Below are 22,742 nucleotides of genomic sequence, written 5' to 3'. Positions count from 1 at the left end.
AGGGTGGGGGCAGTAGCTCAATCTCTGCACTAGCTTCATTAACAGGAACAGCCTCCCTACCTCTGGCTATTTTCAGGTCCCTTCTCATCTCTCATAGACTCATAGACTCATAGGTCAGAAGGGACCAACCTGATCATCTAGTCTGACCTCCTGCACAAGGCAGGCCACAGAACCCCACCCATCCAATTTTATACCAACCCCTATCCCAGGACCGAGTTATTGAAATCCTCAAAAATGGTTTGAAGACCTCAAGCTGCAGAGACACCACCAGCAAGCGACTCGTGCCCCACGCTGCAGGGGAAGGCGAAAAACCTCCAGGGCACCTGCCAATCCGCCCTGGAGGAAAATTCCTTCCCGACCCCAAATATGGCGATCAGCTAAACCCTGAGCATGTGGGCAAGAGTCACCAGCTAGCACCCAAGAAGGAATTCTCCGCAGCAACTCAGTACCCATCGCATGCAACATCTCCCCGCAGACCATTGAGCAGACCTGTCTGGTGGTAATTCAAGATCAATTGCCCAAATTAACGATCCTATCATAACATCCCCTCCATATACTTATCAAGCTTTGTCTTAAAGCCAGGAAAGTCTTTTGCCCCTACTACTTCCCTCGGAAGGCTATTCCAGAACTTCACTCCCCTAATGGTCAGAAACCTTCGTCTAATTTCAAGTCTAAACTTCCTAATATCCAGTTTATACCCATTCGTCCTCGTGGCTACATTAGTACTAAACTTAAATAATTCCTCTCCCTCCCTAACGTTAACCCCCTTGATATATTTATATAGGGCGAGCATATCCCCCCTCAGCCTTCTTTTGGCCAGGCTAAACAAGCCAAGCTCTTTGAGTCTCCTTTCATAAGGCAGTTTTTCCATTCCTCGGATCATCCTCGTAGCCCGTCTCTGAACCTGTTCCAGTTTGAATTCATCCTTCTTGAACATGGGACACCAGAACTGCACACAGTATTCCAGATGGGGTCTCACCAACGCCGTATACAACGGTACTAACACATCCTTATCCTTGCAGGAAATACCCCGCCTGATGCATCCCAAAATCGCATTTGCTTTTTCAACAGCCGTATCACATTGGCGACTCATAGTCATCCTGCTATCAACCAGTACCCCAAGGTCCTTCTCTTCCTCCGTCGCTTCCAACTGATGCGCCCCCAACGTATATCCAAAATTCTTATTATTAATTCCTAAATGCATGACCTTGCACTTTTCACTATTGTATTTCATCCTATTTCTATTACTCCAGTTTACAAGGTGGTTCAGATCTTCCTGAATAGTATCCCTGTCCTTCTCCGTGTTAGCAATACCCCCCAGCTTCGTGTCATCCGCAAACTTTATTAGCACATTCCCGCTCTTTGTGCCAAGGTCAGTAATAAAAAGGTTAAATAAGATCGGTCCCAAAACCGATCCTTGAGGGACTCCACTGGTGACCTCCTTCCAGTCCGACAGTTCACCTTTCAATACGACCCTCTGGAGTCTCCCCTTTAACCAGTTCCTTATCCACCTTACAACTTTCATATTCACTCCCAGCTTTTCCAATTTAACTAACAGCTCCGTGTGCGGAACCGTGTCGAACGCCTTACTGAAATCTAGGTAAATTATATCTACCGCATTTCCTTTATCTAAGTAATCCGTCACCTTCTCAAAGAAGGAGATCAGATTGGTTTGGCACGATCTACCTTTAGTAAATCCGTGTTGCAATTCGTCACAATTACCATTGACCTCTATGTCCTTAACTACTTTCTCCCTTAAAATTTTTTCCAAGACCTTACATACTACAGACGTCAAGCTAACAGGCCTATAATTACCCGGATCACTCTTATTCCCTTTCTTAAAAATAGGAACTACATTAGCAATCCTCCAGTCATACGGCACAACCCCCGAGTTTATCGATTGCTTAAAAATTCTCGCTAACGGGCTCGCAATTTCACGCGCCAGTTCCTTTAATATCCTCGGGTGGAGATTGTCCGGGCCCTCCGACTTCGTCCCATCGAGCTGTTCAAGTACGGCCTCTACCTCAGTTGCAGTAATATCCACTTCCATATCCACATTCCCGTTTATCATCCCTCCATCATCGCAAGGTTCCTCACTAGTCTTATTAAAAACCGAGGCAAAGTACTTGTTTAGATGTTGGGCCATGCCTAGGTTATCCTTAACCTCCATTCCATCCTCAGTGTATAGCGGCCCCCACTTCTTCTTTCTTTGTTTTCTTCTTATTTATGTGGCTGTAGAACCTTTTACTATTGGTTTTGATTCCCTTTGCAAGTTCCAGTTCAATGTGGCTTTTAGCCTTCCTCACTTTATTCCTACATGTTCTGACCTCAGCAAGGTAGCTTTCTTTACTGATCCTGCCTTCCTTCCACTCCCTGTAAGCTTTCTGCTTTTGTCTAATCCCCTCTCTGAGTTGCTTGCTCATCCAGTTTGGCCTACAACTCCTGCCCATGGTTCTTTTCCCCTTTCTCGGGATGCAGGCTTCCGACAGTCTCCGCAGCTGTGACTTAAAGTAATTCCAGGCCTCCTCCACATTTAAATCCACTAATTCCTCCGTCCAATCCACTTCCCTAACTAATTTCCTTAACTCTTTAAAATTAGCCCTCGAGAAGTCAAAAACCCTAATCGCAGATCTACATTTGTTTATCCTTCCATCTAGTTTGAACTGAATCAGCTCATGATCACTCGAACCAAGGTTGTCCCCTACCACCATTTCTTCTACGAGGTCCTCACTGCTCACCAACACCAAGTCTAAAATGGCATCCCCTCTGGTAGGTGCTTCAACTACTTGATGAAGAAATCCATCCGCTATCACATCCAGAAAAATCTGACCCCTATTATTCGTGCAAGTACTCGTCCTCCAGTCTATATCCGGGAAGTTGAAGTCCCCCATAATCACACATTTCCCCTTTGTGTTTACTTCATTAAAGACATTAAAGAGGTCTCTATCCATATCCCAATCCGATCCCGGCGGTCTGTAGCACACCCCAAGCACTATCTCAGGGGAAGCTCTAGTTGCTTTTTTACCCAGCGTGATTTTTGCCCAGACGGACTCTGTCTTATCCATTCCATCGCATCTTATTTCGCTACATTTAATTTCATCATTGATGTACAAGGCTACTCCACCACCTTTGCCTTTCTTCCTGTCTTTTCTGAACAGCACATAGCCTTCAATACCCGTGCTCCAGTCATGAGTACTATTCCACCAGGTTTCGGTAATCCCTATAATATCCGGCTTCACTTCCTGCACGAGTAACTCCAGTTCCTCCATCTTGTTACCTAGGCTCCTCGCATTAGTGTACAAACCTTTTAATTTTCGGCGTTTGGCGTCAGTGACATTCTTTCCCCCGTCGTGCACAAACTTTCTACCACCAGCATCACCCGTTACTCTGGTTTCTACTCCACTATTCCTTCTTGGATCAAATCTTGGGGCCACAAGGGTATCCCCGCTCACTTTGTTTTCTTCCCTCTCCAGGTTATATTCTGGCGTGGAGATCTCCCGAACATTTCCCAACCATCTCCCCCAACTTTCTAGTTTAAAGCCCTCTTGATGAGGTCGGCGAGCCTCCATCCTAGAATTCTATTTCCCTCCTTGCTGAGATGAAGTCCATCCTGAGCAAACAGTTGTCTATCCGTAAATGCTTCCCAGTGACCGTACATCCCAAAGCCCTCCTTATAACACCACTCCCTGAGCCATCTGTTGATCGCCATAATCTTGTCACTCCTTCGTCGCCCCACTCTAGGAACCGGCAGAATCCCACTGAAGATCACTTGAGCCTCTATGTCTTTAAGCCTCTTCCCCAGTCTGACATAGTCCTCCTTGATACAGTCCAGCGAGTAACTAGCCGTGTCGTTCGTTCCCACATGAAGGATAATCAACGGATTTTTTCCCGCTCCCGCTAAGATCGTATTCAGGCTCAAGTCCACATCCTGTATCTTAGCCCCCGGCAGACAGCACACTCTTCTGTTCTCCCGATCAGGTCTAGTTACAGGCCTGTCTACTCTTCTCAGTAAAGAGTCTCCAATCACGTAGACTTGGCTTTTCCTGGTGACAATGCGATTCTCCGGTCTATCCCCCACAGCAGCTGGCTGTGATTCCTCCCGATTTGTATTCGCCCTCACAATCCTCCTAGGGCTCGTACTTGATGTCGCCTCCACTGACTGCTCCCCTCCATCTGCAGGACTAGCTGCTTGCCTCTTCTTCCTTGCCGTTACTCCTTCAGCAGCCTGCTGTGTTCCATCTTCATTTCCCAACTCAGCAAACCTATTCCTGAGTTCTATTTGTCCATCGCTGGCCCGTCTTATCCTCTGTCTGGTTCTCCTAGTGACATGCTTCCACCGTCCACTTTCCTCACCCAGCAGTCCCTCCTCAGAGTCCTTAGGTCCTGCTTTTGTCCGCTCGCCTGAGCTTGTCCCCTGTGCCTCATCATGTCTGTGTTCCATCATCTGCTCAAATCCCCTTCTAAACTCAGCCAGAGTTTCCACTTGCATCTCTAGTCCCCTTACCTTTTCCTCCAGCAGCTCTATCAGACGGCACTTCATGCAGATGAAACTCCTTGCTAGGGTGCCTGTCTTCTCCAGCAGACCAATCCGATCCTACTCAGAGAGCCTTGCTATTTTCCCAGCTCTTCAGCCTTCCTCCCCAACAATTGGCTATTGGCCACTGCTCTGCACCTCTGCTTGCAAGGCCCAACGTAGTTCACTTGCATTTGCATGCACGGAATCGTCAGCTGGGGTGAGCTACTGGGAGACACGTTTCTCTAACAGAGGCAAAGCAATAAGTGGCACTGTGGAGCTGACCCCCGCCATCCCTTTCCTCTCCCTGCTCTGTTTGTGGGGGGCACTGCCGCTCCTATCTGGCTCCGTACAATATAAACAAACCCAGCAGACTCTAATGCTAGGGGTGAGACGAGTCTCTGGCAGCAGCTGGCTTGTGGGCTGCTTTCGAGCAAGAGTGCCCCCAAGGCCAAGCAGCAGTGCAGGGGGAGCACATGTACAATTGGTGCTGAGCTTAATGCGGGCTGGACGCAGATTTTCCCTCTGCAAACAGCCCCATTTGTTTCGTTGGGACTAACGGCACAGCGAGATGCTACTCAGTGTGAGTAAAGGTGTCAGACCCTGGCCTTGGGTGTTCAAGAGGGGCTTGGTCCAAAGCTCATTGAAGTCGATGGACATTTTTCCATTGACTTCAGTGGCCAGAGTGCATTAAACACCCCACTCCCAGAACTGGACAGAGGTCTTTGTCGGTCCAGCGATCTCACAGGCACAGGGAAGGGGGAGAGGGGAATCTGGTTCTTTTTTGTTGCTCTCCCTCTTAATTCCCACCCCCACCTCCTGCCAAAGCCCTGCCTTCTAATTCCCCAGTATGCACTGGGGCTGGCACTTGCCCACAGGAGCAAATCTTGCACCCTGCACACAGGGAGCCTGGAGCTGGACCAGGTACAGTTCTGCTATGAGGAAGGAGGAGGCAATATCTGGGCAGTGCATTCTGCACCCCATGCAGCTCAGCTCTGCCAGGGCTCCCCGCACAGTGTGAGGGTCCAGGCAGGCAGGCTGCGGGATGGGCCAGTGGAGCTCAGCCCCCTCATGGAGCAGGGGTCTGGAATCAGAACATGCAGAAGCCCCTGGGTGATAGTCCTGTGCTCAGACCTCACCTCTTGCCAAGGAAGCATGTTTGAAATAAGCCAGCCCTGTCTGCTAAGGCTCCTCCCATGCAAGCACCTGCAAAGCACGGGCCTGGGCGGCTTCCAGCACTGGGGGAGAAGGGCTTTGCTCATGGCTTTGCAGACTGTTTAGTGGAAGCCGACCTGCTCGTGGAGACAAAACACAGCAAACAAAGGAGAACACTCTACCAAAGCGCCTATGCTCTGTGCTCCTACCCCCTTCCCCTGTCCTTCCTCACCCTGCCACCTGCAGAAAGGCCACTGGTAGTTTTAGATGAGAGCCCCTGGGCATATCATGGCAAATGACTGTCTTTTAAAATGCTGTGCTTGGCTTTGGTTGGCTACAGTATTCTTTATTCAGGACCTGTCCTAAAATTATGTGCACGGTGGCTGTGTGCCTTAAACATCTGCCATCCTCACCCCCAGAGGTGGCTGCATTTCAATAGCTCATGTACTCTTGGGGCAATCCAGTTCACCACTCCGTGCCTCAGTTTACCCTTCTCAGGAGAACGTTGTAAGGACAATTGACATTTGGTAGACATTCTGATTGGATTATCGTACACATTGTGCATTGCTTAGCCCTCAATCCTTGTTCTGCGAGTCTGGCCCAGTGTTTATCAAGGCAGCCCTAGCTGTGAAATGTCCAGCAGGCTATTGGCTCTGCACTTGGGGGCTCAGCGTGGCTGTCTGTGGCCTCTGGTGGGCTCCACATTAGTATTGTTGGTGTATCTAGAGCACACCCATTGTTGGGCACTCAGGGGTGCCCTCCCCCCCGAATTTCATACTGGAGGTCTGTTCTGGCCTCAGATGGAGCTCTTAACAGCAGCACACCCTGAGTGTGAAATGTGATGATTTCTGGGCTGCTTCCAGCTTCTGGCCCTGGGGGCACGGAACTTATTTATAAACAGAGGCAGGGTGATTAAGATAACAAAAGGCTAAGGATCCTTAGATGATCCTAAAAGCATTGCCAAGCAAAAGATAGGAAACAAAAGGTAGGAGTAAATGGTAAATTTTCAGAATGCAGAGAAGTAAATAGTGGTGTGTGTGCCCCCTCCTCTTCCCTCCCTCCCTCGCTTCTGTACTGGGACAGGTCCTATTCAACATAAATGGTCTGGAAAAAGGGGGAAACAGTGAGGTGGCAAAATTTGCAGATCGTACAAAACTACTCAAGATAGTTAAGTCCAAAGCTGACTGCGAAGAACTACAAAATAATCTCACAAAACTGGGTGACTGGGCAACAAAATGGCAGATGAAATTCAATGTTGATAAATGCAAAGTAATGGACATGGCATAATGTAATCCCAACTATACATACAAAATGATGGGGTCTAAGTTAGCTGTCACCACTCAAGAAAGAGATCTTGGCATCATTGTGGATAGTTCTCTGAAAACATCCACTCAATGTGCAGCGGCCGTCAAAAAAGCAAACAGAATGTTGGGAATCATTAGGAAAGAGATAGATAATAAGACAGAAAATAACATATTGCCTCTATATAAATCCATGGTACATCTTGAATACTGCTTGCAGATCTGGTCACCCCATCTCAGAAAAGATATATTGGAATTGGGAAAGGTATAGAGAAGGGCAACAAAAACGATTAGGGGTGTGGAATAGCGTCCATCTGAGGAGAGACTAATAAGACTGGGACTTTTCAGCTTGGAAAAGAAATGACTAAGAGGGGATATAATAGGGGTCTATAAAATCATGAATGAAGTGAAAAAAATTGAATAAGGATGTGTTATTTACTCCTTCACATAACACAAGAACTAGAGGTCACTCAATGAAATTAATTGGCAGTAGATTTACAACAAACAAAAGAAAGTATTTCGTCACAGTCAACCTGTGGAACTCATTGCCAGGGGATGCTGTGAAGGCCAAAACTATAACAGGGTTCAAAAAAGTAGATGATAATATGGAGGATAGGTCCATCAATGGCTACTAGCCAGGATGGGCAGGGTTGCAACACCATGCTCTGAAGTGTCCCTAGCCTCTGTTTGCCAGAAACTGGGAATGGGTGACGGGATGGATCACTCGACTATCACCTGTTCTGTTCTCTCTCTCTGAAGCACTTGGCATTGGTCACTGTCGGAAGACAGGATACGGAGCTAGATCAACTATTGGTCTGACTCAGTATGGCCATTCTGATGTTCTTATATATAACCCAGATGTATCTGCCCCCTACTGTAACCCACTAGACCAGGGGTTCTCAAACTGGGGGTTGGGACCCCTCAGGGGGTCACGAGGTTATTACATGGGGGATCGCGAGCTGTCAGCCTCTACCCCAAACCCAGCTTTACCTCCAGCATTTATAATGAGTTAAATATACAAAAAAGTGTTTTTTATTTATAAGGAGGGTTGCACTCAGAGGCTTGCTCTGTGAAAGGGGCCACCAGTACAAAGGTTTGAGAGCCACTGCACTAGACCTCACTCCTCTCCCTGAACTGAGATAGAACCCAGGAGTCCTGACAGGATCTCTCTCTCCACAGAGTTAGTAACAAAGTAAGAATATACACTAACATTTTAAACCTAACCAGGGTCCCTTAAATGACTTGCCACAAGATGTCCGAACATGTTAGTATTAGAGCTGAGAGGGTCTAATAATTATTTAATTTTCTTTCTTTTATATAGAAATGAGATACGGTGCTCCTGTCAGCTAACTGCTAAGTTATCTGCCAAAAAAAAAGAGAGTTTTCAGGTGCCTAGGTAGCCTACCAAAATCTGAAATGGCACCCCTGAGAGCACTGTGTGTTATCAGTGAGCTGAGATGTCCAAGTCCCACCTCTAGTAAAATGCCTCAGCCCTTTCTATTGTTTAAAAGAACTTTTCCTCTGGTACCGGGGCACCTGGGAGAATGGGGGCTGTGGATGTGCCATGAAGTCAGGAGATGCTTGGGGGGCAGCAGCAGACAACTATTTCCTCCCATGCTCAGTTCCACAGGAGTGGAGCAGCTGGCTTGGGTATGGAAGAGACCTACCCCCATGCCTGGAGTTGTAGGGAAGTTGGGATAAGGACCTATCTATGGGGCCCTCCCTTCCCATGCTCAAGAAGTGGGATGAGGGACTTTCCTTCCATGCATGGAATATGGGAGCCAGTGGAGAGGGTATTGGTCTCCTCCATGCACAGAGCCAGTCTGGGGCCCCTTCAGCATTTAAGAGAACCATAGAACTGGAAGGGACCTCAAGAGGTCATTTAGTCCAGTACCCTGCACTCGTGGCAGGACTACGTGTTAAAGGGAAGGAGGGAGCAGACGTGGCAGGGACAATGTGGCCATTGCAGCAAGCACTGCAAGAATCCCAAACAAGCAGCATAAAGCAGATCTAAAAACCATGACCTCCTGGCCCGAGGCACAATGGAGCGACTTCTAATTCTTGGGTGATGTCTGAGTGCAGATACGTGCCTGGATAAAGCTCCGGTGATGCTGGATTGACAGCCCTGGAGAATAAAACCCTGAGTTTCTCCACAGAACAGGGCCAGCACAGGGCAGCCAGGCCTACCGCTCCCACCAGTGTGCTGCCCCGTGTCCTGGGGGAGCACCAAAGCAACGAGCTCTGTATTGTGTCCGACGGTCCCTATGTTTCTCTGACCCAGAGAGCTGTTCCCTCAGCTTCTTTGCTGACGCTGACAGCAAGGGGGCCAACTACTGCCAATTGTAGGGGCGGTTTGTGTGATGTGGGCAGCTGCCAGCTATAGACTGGAAGAAGACCACTAGCTCCTTTCACGCAGACCACGGAATAACACTCCTTCCAGCCAAGTGTCTTTCAGGTGGTGCCAGACACTCCCCTTTCATCTCAGCAGTGGAATGACCTCAACGTGCCCATGGGTTTCTGCCAGACAGCAGGCCGTGCTGGTCGGGGGAACACACACGAGGCCTGCTCTGTGACCGGGGGGGGGGGGTGGTGGTGTGTGGGGGAACTATCCAAGAGCTCAAAGAGTCTAATGAAGTAACTGCAACACCAGGTGCAAAACTGGACCTGCAGCCCTGCAAACCCCTCCATTGGGAGCAGGGAGAGTGTTTGGTCCCAAAGCTCACCGACATTTTGAGCAGGAGCGGTGAGTTATATGGGCCTGTGGTGCCTGTGCTCCAGGAATATTTAGGGCCTGGGAGCCTGGCTCCACCAATATTCGGGGCTGAGTCTCTCCTCCGGCCCCCCCTGCCACCCCTATACACCTTCCCCAGAGCGTCTCCTGCCCCAGGGTGATTTAAAAGGGTTGGGGCCCCCCAGCCACCATTGCCACCACTAGCAGCACAGCAAGGATAAGGCAGCTACCTGCCTGCCCTCGTTCCGCACCACCCTGGAAGCGGCCGGCGTGTCCCTGCAGCCCTGGGAGGTAGGGTATTTCCATGTGCTGCCCCTGTCCTGAGTGCAAACTCCGCAACTCCCATTGGCGGGGAACTGTGGCCAATAGAAGCTGCGGTGGTGGTGCATGTGGGCAGCGGCACACAGACACCCTGCCTGCCTAGGAGCTGCATCCCTCACCCTCTCCTGCACCCCATCTCCCTGCCCCAACCCAGAGCCTGCACCCTTCCTGCACCCAAACTCCTTCCTAGAGCCCTCACCCCCTCCTGCATCCCAACCCTGCACCCAAACTCCCTCCCAGAGCCCGAACCCCCTCCTGTACCCAAACTCTCACCCAAAGCCTGCACCCTGCACACCCTCCTACACCCCAACGCCCTGCCCCAGCCCAGGGCCCGCACCCAAATTCCTTCCCAGAGCCTTAGATAAGTGGGGAGGGGAAGGGCAGTGGGGTTTGGACCTGTTCTGGGCACCATCAAAGATTATACAAACCTGCGGCCCCTGATTTTGAGAGGTGAAGGGTTGCCAGACTGTGCGCTGGAGACAGGCCCAGAGCAAATGAGGGAGTGTAAACAGGAGTCTGGTGGATAGGGCACTAGCATCGGAGTCAGGAGACTGGGTGTTAGTCTCAACTCTGATGTGTGACCTTAGGCAAATCATGTCACCTCACCGTGCCTCCATCTCCCCACCCACCTTTTTGCTGTCTTGACCACTACTATGTGGGGGCCTCTAAGTGCCACTGTGATATAATAATATCTTAGAGTTGGGGAATGTTATGCTGCAAAGCCCAACTGCCTAACTGGCCTGCAACGGACTGAACCAGAACCCTAGATCCAAACACCCCCTGGACTTCGGATGCACTCAGTACAGGGGCTGAAGTGTGCAGCTCTTGCCTGGCTGCATTATTTATATTAGCGAATTCCGTTTTGTCATTGGCTCTGCTATAGTAAATGAGTGACATTCTGGGCATAATCAATGACACAAGGGCTGAAAATATTGGAGCAGGGAAAGTCTGTGGGTAAAAGTTTGTGGCACGTGAAATGTGTTTGTAATCCATTGTTGTGGCCTTTGTATACACATTAGTCATAACAACTCAGGGAACCGATGCAGCTGAATGAGCTGGAAAGCACAAGAGTCTCACCAAAACAAACCCTTCCCGACATTGACCTGCCCTGCATTCGGCTGCCTGGAATCTCTCTTCACGCAACAAAGACAACAGGTGCATTTGTGGCTGGATGCTTCCGGCCAAGCATAAATGCACTTTCCAGTGGCTTTACATTGCAGATTTTAAATTGACGCACTTTATGGTTCATAAAGTGGCTTCATTTAAACTGGAGGGGAATCACACACATGCATCCCATTGACCCCTGGCAATTTTCCTTAGAGAGAAAGCGGCTTTAAGCACTGGTCGGGGCTTCAGAGACTGCCTGCGTTGAACTACAGCTGAGACCATGGGTTAAGAGCACACTTCAAGTGCCCCAGACCTTTCTCAGAGAGTTGGGCTGCTCCAGCATCCAGCATTTTCATATCTTGCTTGGTTAATTAGGACCAGACAGCGCAAAGTCACTTATTTACTGTAGATAAAACTCAGTCCGAGCCTTAGCAGGACCCTGCCTATTCTTTTTTGCAAATGTCCTTGAACTAACAGTAATGATGACCCAACGATGGGGAAAAATACATGCAGCATTCCTGCTCAGAGCCTAGGGTCTGGCCAAACTGCGCACAGCACAGGTTCTGCTGGAGGTGCCGAAGCATACGTCCACACATAGCCTGCGGAGGTGAGCCTCCCAGTCCGGGTCGACAGACTTGGGTCAGCACAGCTCGCCCTAGCGCTGTAAAAACTGTTGGGTAGACCACACTTTGAAGTGGCAGCTTAGGCTGGAGCGCCGGCTCTGACGCAAAGGAACAGGGCTGGGCTTAGATGCTCACCTGACCCCGGGGCTGCTGTGTGCAGAGCTGGGGCCCAATGTGAGCGAGGCTCTGTCACATCAACTCTCCACTGATGTAAGTTGAAGCAGCTTCATGGCTGCTCCAATGCCAGGGCCAAGCCAGCACTGAATCAAGGAGCCTGAACTAGTTCCTGGATGTACCTCCCTGCTGTTCCGGAGCGGGATGTAAGCGATCTGGCCTAGTACTCAGAGCAGGAGTCAGGTCTAATGGGCGGAGCAGGGGTCCAGGTTGAGAAACAAAGCCAAGGCTCAGTATCAGAGTCAACAGCCAGTTGCCAGAGGCAGGGGTCAAACCAGAGTCAGAACCAGGCATCAAAGCTGAAGGTCAGAGCCGAGGTCAGATGGCAAATGCCAGAGCCAGGCTTCGAGCCTGAGTCAGGGTCAGAAGCCGGAGGCCAGGGTCAGAACTGGTAACCAGTGGCTGGAGGCGAGGCATCAGGCAGGAACTGAAAGGGAGGGGAGGATCAGGCACGGAGCAGGACCACGGTGGGAACAGGAGCAAAGGCAGGGGTGAGGCAGGAGCCAGGAGTGGAACAGGAAGCAGGAATGGGGTTGGGGTTAGGGTCAGGAGGCAGGCACAAGCAGGGTCCTATACAGGTGCAGCCACAACAGGAAATCACCATGTTGCTCAGACAAACTTCCTATGCCTCCTTCTCACTTAAATAGCATGGACCAATCAGTGGAGCCAGGCCATGGCAGCAGAATGCCAGGTCGTCCCCTTCCTTCCTCTCCCAAGCGGTGTTCATCTTTTCCTGTTACTCCGGAAGGGGAGAGGAGCTGACTCAGTCTCCACAGGTCTGGGCAGGCAGATTCTGGGGCTGTCCCATTTCTGCCTCTCCTGACACCTGTTCTTATTGGATCCCAAGACACTAAGTCTCGGGGGAGGGGGACAGGGGATGACAACCGTCCCTCACTTTGCGCCACTTCCCTCGTTCATCAGTGGATAAATCTGAAAAGCGATTGGTAAAATAAACCTAAAGCACCCCCATAAATACCTCCAGGGGTGACTACAGCACAGAAATCACAGCGAGCCGGAAGAGCATGGGCAGCTGCAGATATGCTTCCAGAGAGAGGCTGCAACCCTGCAGGTGCCAGGGCATTGCTGAACAGTGGTCAGGTGACCACATCACGTGAATCAGTATCACACTGGGCACTAATTAACCCCTTACATCAAAGGCTGTATGATGGGCATACAGAGCCAGATCTGTGCCACCTGGGCTTCTACACAGGGGGAATCCCTAGGCATCTGGATCTGACACATTTTCCTCTTTTGTTCTAATTCCTGAACCAGACAGCATGATTCTAGGGCTTGTCTACACAGGGATGCTAAGGAGAGTTAATCTGAATTAACAAAATATATGAATTTAAAGTGGAGTAGTTAAAGTGCATTAAGCCCTTGTGTGAACACTCTCATGCAGAATCAAAGTGGCCTTAATCTGGTTTATTTTAATTTAATTTGAAGATATGAGTCTTGGAAACACAACACAGCAGGTTCTGACTGACTCTATACAGAACCAACGAAAATAACTCTCCTCTTTCACTTGTTCTGAGCAATACTTATTCTATAATATCTTACCTTCTGTCACTGCTGCTGCGATGACTCCTGAACTTCTCACCCACACAGCTACCTGCATAATAAAATTCCCTTTTCAGCTTGTGTGGCAGAGCTATGCCCTGTAAACTGAGCCATTCTATTGTATCAGGAAGTTCAGTGTCATTTAAGACTTGCAAACATTATAAAACGAGTAGAAATTGGGCTTGTGACCCTTTATGCTTCTTTGTGACATAATGAAAGCCGGAAAGACTTAGTAATCAAGAATTCTGCTTGATTTTTACATTAGAAATCCAGGTTTTGTCTGCCTGGAAGACTCTGGGATGACTGCTTGAAATTAGGGTATATAAATTAAGAGAATGAAGTGTGAGCAATTGAGAGGGGGAGAGATTTGTAGTCTATGTTTAATTATTTTTTTATATAACACTATTTAACCGCAATGCCTGACTACATTTTGGAGAAAAGGTAACTATGTTAAAGATTCAATACACCCGGCCCTTTGATTACATGAGTTCACAACGAACGTGTGGTGGGACTCCCAAAAAGTGCTCTGCCCCAACCAGACTTGCCATTGCACATGGAATAGAACCGGTAGAAATCTTTGTAAAAAATTGAAGATGCTTTTTAATTAGAAAAAAAAATCAAAAACATTTCTGTGACATCCCCCCTGCCCCACACACACACACATCATTTTTCAACCATCTCTAGTAAAAATAACATTAAAGTGGGAGGAAAACTTTAAAAATGTCTTTTGGGGCCTCTTTCTTCATATGCCAAAAATGGCACAAGCACAATTTCTGCAGGTGACTCTTCAGCACTTTGCTGTATAGAGCACATCAGGACAACGGTCCCTGCTATGTGGCCCTCACCATGTGCTAGAAGCAGGGGTAAAGAGACCGAAAGCAGTGCTTAGGCACTGTGGAAGCAGTTGCCACAGAAATATCTTAGGGCCAGATTACCACAGAAATATCTTAGGGCCAGATTCTGATACCCTGATTTAGCTGCACCGTGCATCAGTTCCATTGACTTCAGTGGGATGACTCATGGTAGTATTCATTAGAAGACGATTGGAATTTCACATAGATCAATTTTTATTTTTTAATTAATATTCACTAATAATGATGGATTGATACACTTCCTGTGGGCGTCATGGGAGATGTGAACATTAAGAAGGGTCTCGAATACAAAAATGGTGACAACTTCAGTGATCAGCTAAACCTATTTATTTTTTTTACATTTGTGTTACTATCCAGAGATAATCTCTTCTGTATGGGCAGGAAGAAATAAATCATTGGTGGACTAGTAAAACATACTTAAGTGCCTTACTTCTCCAGTTCTCTATAAACACTTGCTGTACGTTAGCCCTTTCGCCTGGAAAAGAGATGTGGAATAATTCCAGGACTCAAGAAGACTCATTTACAAAGCTTTCGCCCTCCAGATGCTGAGATATGATTCATTTAATTGGAATGTTTACTGATGAACTTATGAAAAATGAGGACAAAGATCTGTGTGTGTACATAAACGAGGAAGAAGGATCCATCAGCTTTATTAGCTGAAGTGAAAAGTGAAATCCTTGAACATTTTAGAGTGTGGATGATTTTTCATGCCACAAAGTACATCACCTCTGGAATATTATCAAGTAATTATATGTGGGGGTTTGTTCAGAGTTGGGATGAGATTTATTGCTCCTTTTGAATCCAGAGGGAATGGCAGATTGCCCAAGTCATTTCATAATCAAGTGGACAGAAGATTGGAGCAGAAAGGGAAATAAGATACTTAGACAAAAAGCTGCCCCGGCAAATGTGGAACACCATCGACGCTGCTTTCACTAACTCTGGTAGCTTACCTGGAAGTTTCAGTTAAGCAAAACTGTGTCAATGCTTGTCCCTGATCAACAGCAAACTAAATGACTGATTAGCCTGGTTAGAAATGATGGGCCTCATTCTGATTTCATTTATGCTGGTGTAAATTAAAATGAACTCAGCTGAAACCGATGACATTATAGTGGTGTAAAAATTGCCAGGAGGCTGAAAAGTGCAAGACCCAGTACATCTGCCAAGTCACCCCAGGGAAAGAAAGCAGGTTAAAAGTTCTAATGGAGTGTGGCTTTTAATATAGTTGCATGCAGGAGGTTATTAATAAAAATACATTACTAATCCCCACTGGTGATGGGAAGCCCCATTTGAATTACTGAATACTGTGAATGAATAGGTGAGTGACAAAACCATTTAAGACAAACAATGCGAGGCTCGTGCATTACTCCATGCACTTTGGTCATTTCTTTTCAGAATGGTACTTTAGCTCCACTATTATTTCATAATGAACTAGCAGACGTTCTGTGGGCTAATGTAGGTTCCCATTTAGCCGTAACTCTGTTGGTGACACTGAGCCATTCGGATAATTGAGAGTTTGACCAAACAGGAGCCTGTGAGTGTGGAATGAAAACAAGGACTTAACAGAGGTTTTTTGCGAAAAAGCACAAGAATGGGAGAGACATCTTAGAATAGCCAAGTGTGGAACAAAAGCAGGATAAGGAGCAAGTGTGATGGATCTGCTAAGCAGGGGACTACAACTCCCATCAGCACCCTATCCACTGCACTTCCCTTTCCCCCGACCCGCTAAGAGGAAGGGTCCTGATCCAGGAAGGGCCGAACTCTTGTTGGGAAGAAGCAGGTGCATAGTGAGCCAGGAGCTGCAGAGAAAGCCCCCCAGGAGCTGTATGCAGAGCAGTGACTGTCGAATGTTACAGCTGGGGACAGGTCTGGGTTTAGGGTGCCCAGATGTCTCGATTTTATAGGGACAGTCCCAATTGTTGGGTCTTTTTCTTATACAGGCTCCTATTACCCCCCATCCCGTCCCGATTTTTCACACTTGCTGGCTGGTTGCCTTATCTGTGTGGGTCTTATGGGGAGCAGCAGTGACTGGGGAGAGAGCCGGTGTGGAGGGGCCTGTGATGGGGTTAACGCAGGCCAATTAACCCATCAGGCTGCAAGCTAGGGGATATTTAGGTTGAGAGGAGCGCTCACCTGTGCAGGAATAGGTGAGGGCATTTATAAAACCCAGGAGCTGGTAGCTGGAAGGAACTGCAGAGAAGAGGGCTGTGGTCATTCTCCCTGGGACAAGGGAGAGAAGGAGCTTTGGCCCCAAGAGGAAGGGTCTGTCTACTGGATCCAGGCGAGAGGGGTTTGGCTAGAAGGGCAGAGGATGCAAGCCTGGGATAGGCAAGGTAGGAAGCAATCCAGGGGAGCGGCAGGAAGGTTCGGGCTAACACAGACCTTGGCTGCTGGAAACAGGGCCCCGGGACTGGAGGCCACAATCAAGGGCAGGCCTGGGTTCCCCTAGCAGCCCCTGAATGAGTGGCACAATCTGGGCCGTGAACTTGAAGACTGTCTGGGTCTCTTTGTTCAAGCCACTGCGGGAGCGGCTCGGCCAGGGCAGTGGACGTAAGGGATGCCTGGGATGGCGTGGAAGACTGGTAGCACCTGGGAAGGGCAGGACTCTTGTGACTTGGCCGGAGGGCTCAGCCATGAGGATGAGGCGCCGCAGCTCCTGAGGAGCCAAAGCGGGGGCGACAGAGCGAGATGATGGGCTGAGGAGCCGCAAGAATTGGGTGTCAGGCTGAAAGAGCTAATCCCCAGAGCAGCCAGCAGGAGGTGCTATGGAGCGGTAAGTAGCGCACCCAGTGGCAGGACCCCAGTGAGAGACACTCACCTAAGGCTGTGTCTTCACAACACGGTTAGCTCAAGTCAGAACTGGAGTGTTACCCCTAACTCAACACCCGGCCACACACAAAAATCTCTAGCTTGAGTTAAATGGTGCTTTAAACTCCCACGAGCTAGGCTGCCAGCTGGTGGGGGGAGCTGATACTCAAGGTAGTAAGGCAGTGGAGAGGCAGTAGCTGGAGTTACAACAACTCAGCATCACTCTGCTGCTCCAGCCTTCACGCTGTGTAGCTCCAGGGTTGGTTGGCAGTGTGGGTGCTCTCACTCGCGCAGGGCTAGCTCCGATGCAGTAACTCGAGTGTACTAGCTTGTGCTAACACTTGCAGTGAAGGTGAGCCTGGCCTGGAAACCTGAAAGCACCTATTTGCTTGAACAGAGACTAGACAAGAGATAGCACGCAGCCCGTGATCCTGAAGAGCCCTGACCAGGGGTGCTGGAACGGGGCGGGCCAGGGATAGCCACTCTGTACTGGCCGTAAGGATGAGTGAGGAGGGGGAAGGGTGGAGAGGAGCGAGCAGGGGGGAAGAGGCACCACAGGAGCAGGATCTCTGGAGGAAGGGGCGGCACGAGGACGGGGGTTCAGAGTGAAGGGATGGCTCAAGGATGGGGCTCAGGGAGAAGGGGCAGCATGGGGGGGCTGGGCCACGGTTTGGGTGCCATTGGGCCCACCACTTTTACGGAGCTTCCATTGCTCCTGGCCCCGACACTCACATTGACTTCCCCCAGGCCCAAACCAGACCTGTTATTGTTCCCTTTGAACTGCGATTGTCTAAGCCTCTGCACTGAGAATATTTGCAGCCATCCCCTTTCCTGCCAGCCCTAGTAAAATGCCCTTTCCCATGGCCATGTGTCTGAGCAGTGATTGGCACCCGCCAGCGCCTACAAGCCTAGCTCTTGATGCACCAAGTTGTGGCACACTGGCACACTTTGGGGCGGGGTGCGCGCGCTCCAGCACTGAGCAGCAGCAGCAATAACTGCACAGGGACACAGACCTGTTTGTTTCACCCGCCTCTGCCTGATTCGAAGGAGAGGGCAGGGACTCGAACCTGGGTCTCACATCCCAAGTGAGGGCCCTACCACTAGGCTCTTCTGGCCATCTCTGTCACCTTTCCTTCTCTCCCTGCCCCCAACCAGGATGTTCTGGGGTGGCCTCTCTCTCTCAATTACATCCTGGACCCCAGAAACCGTCCCAACAAATACATTTCTGCAAAACATTTCTGTTTCAACAGAAAAACGTATATCAAAATTCTTTTGCCTGGTTCTAGTTCCATGTTTCTCTATGTGCGTGATGCACAGAGGCTACAAGTCTACTGCAGCGGCTGGTTAAGGGGGTCAGCTCTTTAGCTCAAGCTGTAGCGGTTTATGCTCTTCACTCTCATCTGAAGCGTCTAGGTTCATCCTGGTAACAGCCAAGCGGGCAGTCGTTACATATGCTCGGTCCTCCTACTGCCTGTTTACTGAGCTGAATGGGTCTCAGGTACCTAGAGGCCTTCTCTTCACTGGGACACTGAGAGCTGCTCGCAGATCAAAGAGATGTGCTAGGTGCTGCACGAACATGGTGCAGACCGTCCCTGCCCTGAAAAGCTTATCGTCCTGGTTCATGACAAGATGCCATAGTAGGAGGCAACGAATAGGTCTGCTTTCTTGCCCCTTATCCTGTTCCAGCTTCCTCCTGCTTTCTCAGGGGAAAGCAGGAACAGATCCCCCCCAAAGCCAGCCAAACAGATGTAGCTGTTCACACGCCTGGCTGTTCACTCACCTACTGCCCCAGTCCTCCTCTCTGCTCCCATTCCCGCAGCTTCACTGCTCTGGCACCTCTTGCCCCGGGCATTTCCCACTCCAGCTGCCACCAATTTTCTGCCTTTACCTTTCACTCTTATCAGAGAGTTCAGGGGTTCGACTGGCAGCTGAGGAGCAGACGAAATGAAACTGATAAGCAAACCCGGTGTTTATTTTTATTTTGTTTTCTTTTCTGGTGGGGGAAGCCGATCAAGAAGGGTGCAGCAGAACTACAGCCACACTGAGCCCCTCTCCTCTCGTTTACACTGGCATGGCTGAGTGGCACCTTACACTCGTCAATCCGGAGTCACACACCGATTTCAGGGCTGCGCCTCCCAGTTTACATTGGCATGGCTAAGTGGCACCTGCCACTGCTTTGCAGCCTGCTAAATATTTACAGCCTATCACAATATCGACCCCTTCCTGACGACCTGAGCAGCGCCCAATGCCTTATGCCACACCCTGTCATTCTTTCCCTCCTGTGGTCTCCAACTTGTTTCTAACAATTGATTGTGACAGCAGAGCAACGGCAATAATTAGCCCAATGCACCATGTCCAGTTACCAAGCGAGACGAGGGCATGTTTGCAATCACACTGCCGAGAGCTGCTAACCTGCCCTTACAGTGGGGAGAGCGGGGGGAGGGAGAACCTCTCTGGCTGTAGGTTGATATGAAAGGGGAGTTTTTCAAATGGGTCTTTCTGTTCAGCTGGGTGCATTTCAGGGAGGGCTTTAAAATCTCACTCCTCTTGATTGAACTTGGAAATGTCATTCAGTCAAGGCAGGGCAGTTTGACGCAGCCCATGGCTGACTTTGTCACTCAGTTTTCACTCCCCTTCATAAATAACATGGACCCACAAGGGCAGTGAGTGAGAGAAGGACAAAAGCTGGCCTCTGCTCTGCTAGATCCTATTCTTAGAAAGGGATCCAGGTTAGGACAGAGACAATCAGCAACAAGTTACACCCTGTGATTAGCATTAGAGTGTGTGCACATGCACACACCCACCCCCACACACCGACACACACTCAGAAGCAGGGTCCAATGTTCGGGCAGCACAATCCCCTCAATGTTTAGTTTTTCTCTCCAAATGAAAGATAAATCCTGGAGCTCAACGGGACAGCAATTCCAGGGGGGTGCTGCACCCCCGTCCCCCTCCCAGGGAACTAAATGTAACTTGGTTTTGTGCCCCCCTGTGAGTTTGTGAACGTCGCTCCCAGACAAATCTGAACAGGGGAAGAAAGAGAAAATACAGATTACCAAATTACGATCACACACTCACAGATTTGCTGTTCCAGGTTTCTAGGAAAATCGTTCTCCTCCTCCTCTTGCTGCCTTCAACTTGCTTTCTTCCTGATCTCTTTCATCCTCAGCTGTTTTAGAGGAGTTTTTTGGTGTCTGGTTTTGTTGTTTCTCTATCACTTTCCCCTCCTTCCTGATTTGTAAGAGCCTACACACTGGGAGTAGCAGCAGCTTCTACGAGTGACTGCCTGTCAAGGCAAGCTCACCCTGTGCTTGGGAGGGGGGAACTCTTTACTTACTGCTTTCACAGCTCGTCCAAGCCTACTGGCGAGCAGAGGAGGCGTGCTGGTGTAGAAGAATGTAATGCAATCAGAGTGATGCCATCCCCTGCCAGCCCACACTAGTCTTGCTCTAAGTACAGGAATCAAACCGGTTTCCAGCTGTCAGAGCAAAGACGAGTTTTGTTCTAGTTTGAGATGACCTAGCAGGGGAATGATGGAAAGATGTAATAAAGCAAGCCAGCAAACCAAAAAAAGCCTAGCGGACTTTTTTTCTGGAGTGCTTTCCCTGAGTAAGGTGGAGTTAGAACCAGTGATGAGCTGCCAAAATCTTAGGACCGGTTCCCTACCAGGTCTTCGGGGGCACGGGTCCTGCGGGTGAAGGACCCACTGCCGAAGACCCGGTAGGGAACTGCCCAGTGAGTACACCTCCTACTCATGTCCTGCCCCCGACTGCCCCCCTCAGACACCTCAACCCATAACCCCCGCCCCCCACTCCTTGTCCCCTGACCACTCCTTCCCGAGACCCCCAACCCTAACTGCCCCCCAGGGCTCCACCTCCTACCCCCTGTCCTCTGACTGCCCCGACCCCATCCACCAACACCCCGACAGACCCCCAGAACTCCCACGCGGCGCCTACCCAACCGCCCCCTGTCCCATCCCCTGACTGCCCCCCAAGAGCCTCTGTCCCGTCCAACCTCCCACGCTCCCTGTCCCTGTCCCTTCCTTATCCAACCCTCCCAACCCCGGCCTCTTACCTCCGCCGGGATCGGGCCGGAGCCACACCGCATGGCCAGAGTCGGGGCTGGAGACCGGAGTTGGGGCCCGGCCAGGGCCGGAGCCATGCCATGTGGCCGGAGTCGGGGCCTGGGATGGGGCCCAGGCTGGAGTAGCACAGCTGGAGCCAGAGTCGGGGCCTGCCGAAAGCTGCGCCACGCGGCCAGAGTCAGGCCACGCGGCGCCTGGAGCCCTCCTCGCGTCCCATCGCCGCCCCAGTTCACCTGCAGGAAGCCCTGCTTCCCGCGAATCAGCTGATTCGTGGGAAGCAGGGGAGGGGGAAGAGAAGCCGGGGGGAGCATCAGGGGAGGAGGTGGAGCTAGGTGAGCTGGGGCCAGGGGCAGGGCAGGGAGCTGCCACAGATTTTGTTACATTTAAAAGCCTTTTTAGAACCGGGACAACTGGTTCTAAAAGGGCTTCTAAATTTAACAACTGGTTCCTGCGAACCGGTGGGAACTGGCTTCAGCTCACCATTGGTCAGAACCAAATGGAAGGGGGCTCCAGACACTCATTCTGGGTCCAGATTTAGGACACCCAGAATTTCTTGGCTGTTCCAATGCTTCCTCTGTCCCCAGTTCATTTGCAAAATGTAGATCCTGCAAACTGAAATTTTGACTGCAAAGGGTGTGGGTGTTTGGATCTAAGGGGGTTGGATTATACAGATGTGTGAATTCCAGAATCAGGCTATGAGTTTGAACCATGTTCGTGCATAGAGTGGGATGAATTTTTTTTTTCAATTAATAGGTTTTTCATTGATAAAAGCATTTTCTGAGTCCTGAAAGCTATTTGTCAAATTCAGGTCGAATTCAGCAGAAGGTATTGGTTGAAAAAAAATTATTCAAAAGAGTCAGTGTTTTGTACCAAAGCGTTTGTTTTGACTTTTCAATTCTGAACAGGGTTTCAAGTTGACATTTGGCCAGTTTAAAAAAAAAAACACCCAAAAAAGGGCAAAATACTCCCAAAACAGCCATTTGAAAAGAAAAGAAAAGCCATTCATTTCTAGTTGACTTAAATGATTTTTTTTTCATTTTTGTTTAAATGAAAACTTTCAGGGAAAAAATTGCTTTCAGTTGAACTGAAATTATTTGGATTTTTCGGTTCAACCTTTTCAACTGAAAAAATCCATTATTCACTCTGTCCCACACTCACGTGTATGCAATGCTTACCATGTTGCCAGCTCATGATTTTTATCATGAGTCTCATGATATTTGGTGTTTTTCTTAAAGACTCAGCTTCTGGAGTCATGCTATTTCACAGGAATCTCTGCTTTCATTTAAAGCAAAGGAGGATTCTAGCCCTTGGGGTTGCAGAGGAAAGTGGGAAAACGTGACCTGAGTGTACCCTGAAGGTTCAAAACCTAGAAGGCAAATAAAAAGAACTCAACAATTATTATTTGTAAAAATCCTGTGATTCTTTTAAGCCAATGTCATGATTTTGCAGAGGCGTGGCTCGCAATTTTTGAATGGCTGTGGCTACCAATACTCAGATCG

At 49.4% G+C, this 22,742-nt stretch overlaps 1 protein-coding gene across 1 annotated transcript in view; it reads right to left on the bottom strand.

Moving 5' to 3' along the window:
* Positions 1-20,497, bottom strand: part of P2RY2 (purinergic receptor P2Y2) — a 40,361-nt gene extending 19,864 nt beyond the window's left edge. The window contains exon 1 of the mRNA XM_050930783.1: positions 20,238-20,497. The gene's annotated coding sequence lies outside the window, so the exon portion shown is untranslated. The remainder of the gene's footprint in view (positions 1-20,237) is intronic.
* Between the last annotated feature and the right edge of the window lie 2,245 nt (positions 20,498-22,742).

The sequence above is a fragment of the Gopherus flavomarginatus genome, chromosome 1 (genome assembly GCF_025201925.1).
Source record: "Gopherus flavomarginatus isolate rGopFla2 chromosome 1, rGopFla2.mat.asm, whole genome shotgun sequence".
Taxonomy (NCBI): domain Eukaryota; kingdom Metazoa; phylum Chordata; order Testudines; family Testudinidae; genus Gopherus; species Gopherus flavomarginatus.
This window is presented reverse-complemented; position numbering and strand designations above follow the sequence as displayed.